The sequence below is a fragment of the Dermacentor albipictus genome, chromosome 6, assembly GCF_038994185.2.
Source record: "Dermacentor albipictus isolate Rhodes 1998 colony chromosome 6, USDA_Dalb.pri_finalv2, whole genome shotgun sequence".
Lineage (NCBI taxonomy): Eukaryota > Metazoa > Arthropoda > Arachnida > Ixodida > Ixodidae > Dermacentor > Dermacentor albipictus.
In genome coordinates this window covers 127,873,843-127,885,982 of record NC_091826.1, presented here as the reverse complement: position 1 = coordinate 127,885,982, position 12,140 = coordinate 127,873,843, and the positions used below count along the sequence as shown (strand labels likewise).

Below are 12,140 nucleotides of genomic sequence, written 5' to 3'. Positions count from 1 at the left end.
CGAACTCTGAATTTCATTGCGCTGTTACATTGCGGTGCAAAATTTCGCAGCATGGGTGGATTCGTGAGTGAGCCCGCTCGGCCAGACGTGCAGTCCCGAAGTATGATTGTGGGTGCACTGAAGCGGTGCAATTGATGAATCATGCAAGTTCTTTACCTCAACCTAGCAGACGGTAGCCGGTTATACTTCTCGTGCTTTTGGTTTCGAACGCCGGTTAAATTCAGTAAACTCTGGGTTGCTTCGCTAAATGAGCGTCAGGTCTGGTGGGGTCGGCCATGTTGCCCGGGCTACTCGATGCAGCCCGACCTACTCGGCAACAAATGGTACATTCGGCAAGAAATCGGGCCGGTGTTTACCTCTAGGCAGGCAACCGGTGTTACAATTGGTAATTCATTAATCCATCTTGAAAGAATATGTCGTAATTTGGCTTAAAGATCTGGAATGCTACGAATCAGCCAACGTTAACGGCCAGTAATGTTGCGCTCCTGAGCAAGATGTAGCCACTTTACTCTTTCTGGATTACAATGAAATTATTTTCCTTTCCTGGAGAAGGCCATTTTGTGGTGGGTGATAAAATTATTTTGGTTAGAGAAGTGACATGTAAAAATTGCTCGCAATTAGTCAGTGTCAGCAGACATTATGTACGACTGTATGTTAATGCTCTCAAAATGTAGACTACTGGTGACAGTCTTTCAGTGCAGCCTCATCATGTTAAAGCGAGTAACTTATTTTTAAGATTTGATTGTTATTAAACCTCTCCATGGCAGCAGTGGATACCTTGATCAGGTATTTTCATAAGAGCAACTGTTATATAATGCGAAGATTAAGGTTATGCAGTTGCTCAAGATCGACGAAAGACATTCGGTAAGGCAAGAGACGTGAAGCAGAAGAAGGAACTGAAAGTAGGTTTGCCGCGTTATAATAAAAGAGAAAGAAAGTCTGCTGCTGTATTGCTCGTTTATTTTTTTTATTGCGTGCCTCTTTTGTTTTGTGATGTAATTGCTCACCGTACACGTGGATACGAATACGTGTGCGCCCGTCGTAACCAGGAACTGTGCAACTACACACTTATTCGGAAATTAAAGAATAAATAAGCGCACGTGATTAGATGGGCAAATAGTCTCATGTGAATGAAAGTTGAACCATGCGCCTTTTATTAAATGAATTCCCTCCAGCGATTTCTTCAACAGAATTTCGGCTACTTGCATGCATTGGCTTCCTTGCGCATTGACTTGACCCGACTCCATCTAGAGTAGCATAAGAAGCAAAAATAGTTTAACTAAGAAGTTTTGCATGAAGTTGAATTTTGGTATGGCCATTAAACTCACAACATTCCTGGCTCGTGTGAGCCAATAAACACAGATATATATACAGGAAGACTATCTTGTTGAGTGGTTAATGAAGACTGAAAAAAATACTGACGAAGTGAAAAGGACATTTCAGATTAACAGTTGTGATAAACGGTTGTGAAATGCTAAGAAAATGCACGCAAGGGAAGATTTGTCATAGGGTCATCACTTAGTTTCGTCTGGAACTGTCGAAAGTGCTGCAATCTCCTTCGCTCTACGAAAGCACAAGAATTGTTCCGAACGAGACGTTGCGGTACTAATATAATCAAAGCGCTACAACGACTATAGCGCGGCGCTAGTTAAAGGCGTCAGTATCAGGGGATGTAATGTCAAATTTTAGTGGATTATGTCTCACGTTAGAATTTAACAATGTCAGAAAGGGGACGCTCTTGTAAGCGAAGCGCTGTCATGTGCACCAAAACCGAAAGCACCAACGTACGTGCAGCGTACAAGAAACTCAATGCGCGACCATGTTCGGATGCTTCTCAAAGCTACACGTCAATCTTGTGCGATCAAATGATTTACCCTTAAACAGGCCTATGTGCTATTGGAACTATATGCTATTGTGTGTAGGCTCAGCCTACACAAAGCTGGGTGGGGTTATTTAAGACTCGACAATTCACTTCCACACTTTACGTCTTTTGTGAACAGATCGGTGATATAAAATAATTCGGCTGGCTGTGCCCGCAATTAGAAACGGAAAGGCGTTACTTCGCAGCCTACAGAACAGGGGTCTTCCACACGTGAACGTTAAGACGTAGGCCAGGAGTAGTCAGGAAAGGAGTTCGGTGCCTGTTTATTGTGTTCCTCCGTGAGACCGAATAGGCACATGTTTGGGCGAACGCACGTACTAATAGCATAAATGATCCCGAGGCGGCACATGTCCCGGCCGAACCCGCCAGTGCAATCCCACCTAGTGCAACCCCACCCATCTCACGGCTGCTATTAATCTTAATAGTAGCCGTGAGAGGGCTTTACTGCTTTAGTCTGCGTATTTTATTTTCGACTCCGGATACCTCAATTGTTCCAAATGTGCCGTCGACTACAAAATAAAGACCGTCGGATAGCGGGAACTTTTTCTAGGAATTCAACGCCGAAAACAGATCCAACCGATATAGAGAAAATACCAACGTTCCTGCGATGCGTATTGGCATCCAGTGCGAATACATGCTGTCTTAGGTGTGGCGGGAGGCCTGGCGGTGCTTAGTGGGCATACAGTCAATAATCCTCAATGCGAATGATGCCAAAAGGCAGGAAATTTCTGGTATTGAAAAAGGCTTCAAGCTTATCCTGCTGTGAAGGCACTGACAACGAAACTTCGTGCAAGGATAGTTAAATACACCGGAAACCGATCAAAACAAAGCCCCCCCCCCCCCCCAAAAAAAACAACATGCCGCTGCGATCGCAGTGGCCACACAAATACCCTTTTTGATCCAGGCCAGTGCGCCTCAAACACTGCAAGCGTTAGCCCTGTAAAAAGTGGTCTATTTGTGGTTTAATACCACTCTGGTCTGGCTGTGCACTGCTTCGAAGTGCTGCGCGAGTGGCTGTATATTATGCTCAACAATACTGACGTAACGATAGGTATATTAGTGCTCTCAGAAGTATATAAATGATCAGCAGACTGACAGTAGCACTGCTTAATCTTCAATCATCGAGCCAATTGCTAAATCCATACCAGACCTCTCAAAGTTTTTTCGGCCGGGATTTTTCGTGGCATCGTTCTGTCCTCACTCAAAAAGTGCACCGTCACCTAGCGACCGCGGCCACTCAGACAAACCTCAAAGGCAGCTCGGAAAGGGCTTTGTCGTTGAGTTTCCACGTAATAGAATTATGGTTTCTTGTATACTCGAATTACAATCCGAAGACTGAACTGCTGGGCTAGTTGGTCTCCCGACATAAGTTTTGTGCCAAGACCACACACACAAGAAAGGAGACAACATGGGCGCTTACTTGAACTGTTTTTATCATATCTGCCGTTTGTGTGTACGTCGTACTTTGCGAATTTTCAAACGCAATTTATTTCGAGAAATTCAATTAGTTCACTAACGCACTTGCGCTTGGCGGAGGAGGGCTTAGGAGAATGAGCTTGTGGGCTGCACTTCCGCGGACGTGAAAGTACGCGTGCCGAACGTGTGTAACGTCGGCAACTGCTTCGCTGTGCATCCTCTTTCAGAGGGTGGAATGGAGGCGGATTCTTTTGAGTCAGCGTTCGTCAAATATTGATTCGTTTTCTTTTTACATCGACCAGCTCAGAAAACGTATTTCGATTACTTAGGCAAGCGATGCAAGTTACAAGTCAAATCAACCGACAAAAAAGGCAGGACGTGGTCCCCATTATAAACAGAAATAATCACCTTCCTTAGTGAACAACAATATAAAAATCAATAACAAAGAGTTGGTACTTGCGCAAAGAATATGTGAGTACCAGGAATCGAAGATTTCCGTAAATATTGCAAGAATTGAAAGGTATAGGACGAAAAATAAATTATAGTCTTGAAGCTAAGCCCAACGAAATATGCGTTTAACAATACGACCATTATTTAGCGAAAGTTAGATTGCAAGTAGAATGATCTTCCATTATTAAATTATTGGCAAAACAATATCCCTTGGAAAAGGTATTCTGAGATAGTGAACAGTTCATATCGGGTGCCATCATTGAGGACCCGGTCAACAAATCCCGCCTGTCAAATATGAAAGCTTTCATGGCAAGTGTTCGTAATTGTGTCCCCAAGAAGGATACTGTTGAAACAACGATACTCATCTAGCGATGCTGGCCGAATCAGGAATGGAAAAGAACTGCTTAGCATGAGCTGCTTCGAGTTAAGCTATTGTTACGCGCTATTACCGCGCACTAAAGCACGCATCCTACCGAGCATGGAAGAATGCGCCAGAAAGACGGTGAACACGACGATCAGGGTAGCGCTCGTGTTGTTGTTCTACCATCTAGCCTGCAGGCTGTCTCTCTTTGTACATATTTTGTTAATACAATTTCCTATCCCCTTTCGCTACTGTCATCTTCGTGGCAATATCCTACACACCCTATCTACTAGATAAGGTGGGAAACAGTCCCTTAGCTATTTGAGTACTGCAATGTAATCTGCGCCAGTTCCTCTTCAATGTAATCGACCGCTTCTAATCTCTCCATCCAGCACATCCCGCATATTTTTTAATTCAATAAGTTTAAAGCATCGACCTGTTTCACCGTATTTCTTCATCATGCGTTTCTACTTGTCGAAGAGAGAATGGAATATAAGCTTCCACAAATTCTTAGAATAAGCGCAATCATTTAAATTTCACGCAATTACTTTGAATAATCTTTAGCTGGTAAGCAGTGTCTCTGCCTCATTTATTCCAGGACAATTTTGACTACTTGTGCTCATGTTTCTTGTGCTTACGGCATATTGGCTACATCCAGCAAGGATGCCTATGCCTTTTTAATATCCTTCAACGCAATGTCTTCTCACATTTCTCATATTTACTTTTTGTCTTAGTATGAGTTGCCCGTTTTGTTTGTTCACACAGTGATAACGTCTAGGCGTGCAGCATCTTAAACGCAATATCTTTCTGTCTTGTGTATCATCCTTCCTACGAAAAGTATCTACCAATACTGTTTCAAAGGAAACTAGTAGTAATGACAATGAAAATGAAAAATTTTATGAACTTCAAAGGCGAATATGAGCCGACATTTGCAAAAAAAGAAAGCTGTTACGCTGGAATTGTTCGCAAAAAATATTGCAACCAACCTGGATTCAGGACTGACACAGTACTTCTGACCGAAAGCGACCAGCCATTGGCATAGAGCACCTACGACCGGAAATATTTTGTGAACGCACCCTATAATAAAACGCCCTGGAAAAGCAATAGAAACGTTTGAAATGTTGGAGAAGGCAATTGGAGGGCTGCGGAAAAGTAGTTGAAAGAGCGTAGAACGCAATGTGCAATCCGCTCAAATTCAGAAACAAAGCTGTCCTTGAATTGTCGAGATAGGTCTTGAAATTTCGCTAAATTTTCTGAGCTTTAAGAATGCTCGTGAAAAAAGTGTCGGTATCAGTGTATTCGTGGACACCGTGAGCAATGAGAGGTATGCAAATACTGCTGCACGTAAATAGTGGGTCGAGGGCAAGAGTGGTCAAGCCCTAAAGAACAAAGAAGACCTCAAACAAGAACAAGAAGAGCCTCGAAATCTGGCCGTAAGCACGAAGACGCTGACAGACTGTCCCGCACTCCCACTGATCCTGTCATTCAGGAATCAGAGGACGATGACGGCTTCCTGGGTGCCATTAGTTCCTCGGACTTGATCAAGTGGCAGCGTGACGACTCTTAGATTCGACCGATCATCGACGATATAGAGGGCCGCGGCACAACCATACGATGCCATCTGTCCCGCTGGTTGACGTCCTTCTCTCTACGAGACAGCGTACTGCATGAGAAGAATGCCCGTTCGAGCAGCCGTGCTTACTTGCTGGTGGTTCCAAGAGAGATGCGAGACGACGTCTCCTTCGATTGCCATGACGAACCTACATCTGGCCATTTAGGCGTCTCACGTACACTCGCTAAAGTACGCGAGATGTACTATTGGCCCGGGCTTTCGGCAAACGTCAATCAGTATGTTAAAGGCTGTAGCGCCGAAAGAACCATCCGTTAAGCGGGTTGGCTTCCTTCAGCCAATCCAAGCACCTCACACGCCTTTCGACCAAGTCAGCGTGTACATTCTTGGGCCGTTTGCTCTTTCTGTCGACGCCAACAAATGCGTGATCGTCGCGACTGATTATTTAGCACGCTATACTTTGACACAGGCGATCACACGAGGCATGGCTTCAGAGGTAGCGCAATTTTTCAGGCGCCGCATTGTACTGCGTCACGGTGCTCCTTCCACTGTCATAACAGACAGAGGGACAGCGTTCATAGTCCAGATTATGGCTGGAGTTTTGAATTAAGCAACACCAAGCATCGAACGACGACTGCGTATCATCGACAGATCAAAGGACTTACCGAGCGACTGAATAAGAGGATGACAGACATGATCTCTATATCCTTACTGCATATCCAGGTAAAGAAATGAGCATGACGTCATCACCTGATTTCATTCGTGTAATTTATGGCAGTCACGTCATGGCATGCTTATTATGTCATTCATGGGATGCATGGCATGTCATGTATACCGTGATACATAATTTCTTAGAAAATGGAACTGACGTGAATGACAATCATGTCATGACATGAATAACATGGCATGCATGTCATTATACAAATGTTTATGAATCAGATGAATATAATAGATTGAATGACATGACATGCATTTGTTTACTGGATATATTCTGGATGTGCGTATCGTGACATGCATGTGTGACATCATTAGCGTTTATTTATTTATTTATTTATTTATTTATTTATTTATTTATTTATTTATTTAAGATACTTTCAGGGCCCGAAGGCATTACAGAAAGGAGTGGGTGAACATAACAAAACATTTGTGCAATATACAAAGACAGATTCAATGTGGCGTTTCATGAATGCTGGTTTTGAAGGTGTCGGTATCCAGGATGGCTGCAACGGTGGCGGGAAGGTGGTTCCAATCTTTGCTTGTGCTAGGGATGAATGCACTACTGCAAAGTTTAGTACGTGAAGACGGCACACCAACTTTGAAACTATGGTCAGAGCGAGATGATATGTATGACGGTTGGGTGATGAGCTGTTCTTTCAACAAAGGGTTGTGGTGGTATATTTTATGGAATAGCGAAAGGCGGAAGCATCTACGACGGAAAGAAAGTTCTGGCAAGTTAAGTGTTATCTTCATTGAGGTAACGCTAGCATGTCGGGAGTAGTTTGATAAGATGAAACGTGCTGCACGATTTTGAATGGCTTCTATGCTGTTTATGAGTGTAATGTTAGCTGGGTCCCAAATGGCGCATGCGTATTCTAGTTTGGAGCGAACTAATGTTTTGTACAGAGTTAGTTTCAGTGACGATGGTGCGGATGAGAAGTTTCGGCGCAAATAGCCCAACATGCGATTGGCATTGCTACATATAATGTCGACATGCATGTGCCAGGAAAGGTTGCTGGTGATGTTTAGTCCAAGGTATTTGTACGACGAGACAACTGAGAGAGGGCTATTATTCAAGAAATATGTATGCAGATTAGTAGTATTAGTACGCTGTGATACCCGCATGCATTTACATTTGCTTAGGTTAAGCTTCATAGACCACTTGTTACACCATAACAGAACGTTATTAATGTCGTCTTGGAGTTTACGATAATCATTGAGGTTAGTAATTTTATTATATATAACGCAGTCATCAGCAAAAAGTCTAATAGTTGAAAATTTCACACAGGAAGCAAGATCATTAATATAGATTAGAAAAAGTAGAGGACCGAGAACCGACCCTTGCGGCACGCCTGACGTTACCGCGAGGGGCGCAGACGACGAATTGTTAGCGATTACGTATTGTGTTCTATCAGCAAGAAAGTTTTTAATCCAGTCCAGTACTAGCGGGTCAATGTTAAGAAGGCTAAGTTTATAGATTAGTAGGTTATGGGATACGGTATCGAAGGCTTTAGCAAAATCGATAAAGATGCAATCGGTGTCAAATCCTAAGTCGGTGTTAGAAAAGAGGTCGTTAGTAAAGCAAGCTAGTTGCGTTTCGCAGGAGAAGGATTTCCTAAAGCCATGCTGACTGTTGTTAAAAAAAGAGTTCGTCTCAAGAAAATCAACTATGTGGGAATATATTATGTGCTCCAGAATCTTACAGGGAATGCTGGTTAGTGATATGGGACGGTAGTTTTCGGGACAATGTGTGTTACCTGATTTGTGAACAGGAACCACCTTCCCCACCTTCCAGTCGCTTGGTAGTGATGAGCAGTGTAATGATTGTTGGAATATCCTAGAAAGAATAATTGATGAATACAGTTCAGTACACTTTAGTATTTTTGAATTAATTTCATCTGAACCCGCCGAAGAAGATATCTTCAAATTACCGATTAGTTTTCTAATGCCCACCCAGTCTATAAGAATTGAATCCATTGGGGTATCATAAACTGTCGTAGAAGGTGGCAAAAGCATAGGTGCAGCGTCATGAAAAAAGGAAGCAAAGATATTGTTAAAAATTGTGCAACACTGATCACTTTGAACAGGGGTATTAGACTGGGACAATTGTATTGCGGCTGGTGTATTACCACGAACAACATTCCAGAATTTACGTGGGTTGACACGTAAGTATGATGGTAATGTAATGTTGAAAAAGGTTTGCTTAGCTTGGGAAATGGCGCTACAATATTCATTGTTGATGCGGTGATATTCGGACCAACGAATCGGGTTGTTAGAGTTTTTTGCGGAACGAAATAACCGTTTTTTCTTGTTCTGAAGACGGCGCTAGGCGGCCGTAAACCAAGGCGACTGGGGATTACAGTGTACTTTTCGTTGCGGAACATATTTTCGAATTAGGAATAACAGTTTGCATTTATAAAGGGACCAGTTTTCTTCAAGTGTTCGTTGGTCGAAATCGGGCATCACTGCATCCATAAAATGCTCCATTTCTTGCGTAATTGCGGGAATATCAGCTTTGGAACAATCGCGAATTGTCTTGACGTTCTTTGTGTAAGAAAAGCGTGTTTTTAAATCAAACTGCAGCAATGAATGATCACTTATCCCAGGAAGATAAGTTAAGGAGGAAACTAGGTCGGGGGTAGTAGACAGCACTAGGTCAAGTGTGTTAGAAGATGTTGGAGTGACTCGGGTTGGTTTGTGGACCAGCTGTGTTAAGTTGAAGTCAAAGCACAAATTTAAGAATGCAATGGACTCGGCTGAAGTACGTTTAAAATTAACACAGTCAGTCTCCCATATTATATCTGGAAAATTAAAGTCCCCCAAAATGAATAACGGAGAGTTGGGAAACCTAACAATCAGTTTGTTAAGGACATCATGGAAATCTGCAGAAAATGTAGAGGACGAAGTTGGTGGTCTATAACATGCACAGAATATAAAGGGACGGTCTGAAATGCTCACGCGCACACAGAATAATTCTAGGGGTGATGTAATGTCAATGTAATGTGCGTTATGCCGTATAAGTCAAAATCTCATAAATGGCACGGTCTGTATTTCACGCAATGAGATGATTGCCATGAAGGCCATGACATGCATGACCTGATTGAGATAAATGTATGACATGCATGAGGATATGCACGGAATGACATTAATATGAAAAGAACTTGTGCTTATTCAGTGGACCAAGTCATCTGCTAACTTGGGCCGATGACTATGTGCTCATGTTCGTGATGTTTTTTGCGTCATCATTCCAGCTTGGTAATCCGACTCTCGCCTCTGATTCTCGTGTGCCACCTGCGCTCGATCCAGGTGGCCCGCGGAAGAAGATCCCGACATCTCGGCGGCAGAGCACCAGGTTGTGCTGGAATCCGTTCTTACAGCCATTGAAAAGCAAGTTTCTAACGAGCGTTGATTTCTGTGTGCCGGACAACAATGCGCCGCCTCCTCGTTCCTGCGAAAGCTCGTACCAGACTTTCACAGCCCTGCTCGTCGTTCTAAGGACGCTTAATGAAAATTCTAGGCTTACTCTTTTCTGGTCCGAATAAGACAGTGCTGGATCCAATTCCACTATGGCAGCGCAATCATGGCTCGGCCAAGGGGAGCGCCCGCACCTCGCCTCTCGTCCGAATGTCTATACAAAGACACGAACTTCAGGTTGTGCTACCGTATCACCGCCAAGTTACCCATTTGTGTTCTCAAGTGATATCACGCGCGGTCGTCAGTGAGCATTTGGTTTCTGCGTTTCTTACCCATCTCGCACTTCCGTGCCGTTCGTACCTCCATGCCATCAATTCGATTGTTCACAGAAATCATGCAATCGTCGGTACCGTCGTCGTCGTCTTGCTGCTGTCGTCATACACACGCACTCGCATTCATTCAGGTTCTCTGTACTCACGTCAAACACACATAAACCAGATTTACGCAAACACATTTGTCAACCTGTTAACGCTTTGCGGAACCACGAACAAAGCTGCATAGCCACCTGCCTGCAAAAGGCTTCGCATACCGTTGATTCGCACAGTGCGTGGGATCTGCGCGATTTTCTTGCAAGTAAATTGTTTCTCTGTGAATACGACTGTACAACGTGTAGTCACTGATGACGTCATCTACCGTGTTTACCTCGCTTATGCTTCGTGTACTAACTATATATGAGGAACCCAACAATCAGCAGGACATAAGCTCGCGTCGAATAGTCGTGTTGTACACATAGGCGTTCTTCTTACACAAACACGTTGGTCCACCTGGTAACGCTTCGCGTAAGCCCAAACGATACTATGCAGTCAACTACCAGCAACATGCTTCTCCAACATGCTTCGCCAACATGCTTCGTTGGAAAGTATCAAATCTGCTCGTGTGGCGCAGCTTACACCCCTGTCGTCCTCGTCCGTATCTTGCTTTCGTGTTACTGTGTTTAATGTGCGCGGGTTGCACTCCTGTCGCTCGTGCCTTCTGTGTTGATCGTGCTACCCACGCAGATTTCTCGAAAAACCCACATACATGTCTTGGCAGTGTGCATTTGTCCTATGTGGTATATGCCAGAAATGCGCGCTGGCGTACGATGTGCTTGCAACTAAGTACTACAGTGCGTTCCACTAAATAGACGCTGCCGCTTACGCGCAGTTTTTCTTGTCATGCATCTGCAATGTCATCAATGCCTTCAGTGATCAATGTCATCAATGCCTTGTCAATCTGCATAATTGTCTGTTTTACACTTAAAGACAAGTAACACAGCCGAGAAATGAAACTGCGCAGAACAAGGCATACGCTATAGGTTTGCACTGATTACCAAATGTGATAATGGGGTAACATGAACTCACAGTGCCCTTTAAGAAGAAAAGAAAATCTCGTCCCTGTTTTGCGCCTAGCCTTGGTAAATCGGAATCGTTTCCAGAGTACTCGGCGTTCACGCTGTGTTACATCGTTTTCTTCATTTTTGTTTCTTAGACTGCCACCAATGATGAATCTGAACCACTCCCACCAAAGGCCAAGAGTCTGAGTGCCTTAATTACCTATATCCTAATTAACGGCACATTAAATAACATCGTCTTCATTAACACCAATGGTCATGGGTTCGACTCGCACTAATAGTCATGGGTCCGAGTGCTTTCGTTAACTACATCTTAATTAACTGTACATTAATCAACATCGCCTTCATTAACACCAAAGTTCGTGGGTAGGACTCCCACACAAGACAATGGGTTCGAGTGATGTAATTAACAATATATTAGTTAAGTATATATTATTTACATCACCTTTAACAACAAAGGCCGTGGGATCGAGTGTCTTAATTGACTATATCTTAATTAACAGTACCTTAATTATCATCGCCTTCATTAACAACGAAGGTCATGGGTTCGATTCCCAGCCAAGTTAATGAGTTCTAATGACTTAAATACAAGCTATTAGTTAATGTGCATTAATTAGCATCGCCTTCATTACCAAGGTCGTAGGTGCGAGTGCCTCAAATAACTGTATCTTAACTGTGCCTTAACATCGCCTTCATTAACACCAAAGGTCGTGGGTTCAAGTGCCTTAATTGACAATATCCTAATTAACATTACCTTAATTAACATCACCTTCATTAACAGCAAAGGTGGTGGGTTCGATTACCACCCAAGATAATGGTTCGAGTGATTTAATTACCTGATCGTAATTAACCGTGCCTTAATTAGCATCGTCTTCATTAAGAAAGGTCATGGGTTCGAGTGCCTCAAATAACTGTATCTTAACTGCGCCGAATCCAGGTG

At 43.3% G+C, this 12,140-nt stretch overlaps 1 protein-coding gene across 3 annotated transcripts in view; it reads left to right on the top strand.

Moving 5' to 3' along the window:
- The window catches only part of LOC135899445 (uncharacterized), a 359,804-nt gene that overhangs the window by 255,979 nt on the left and 91,685 nt on the right, over positions 1 to 12,140 (top strand). The window lies entirely within an intron of this gene.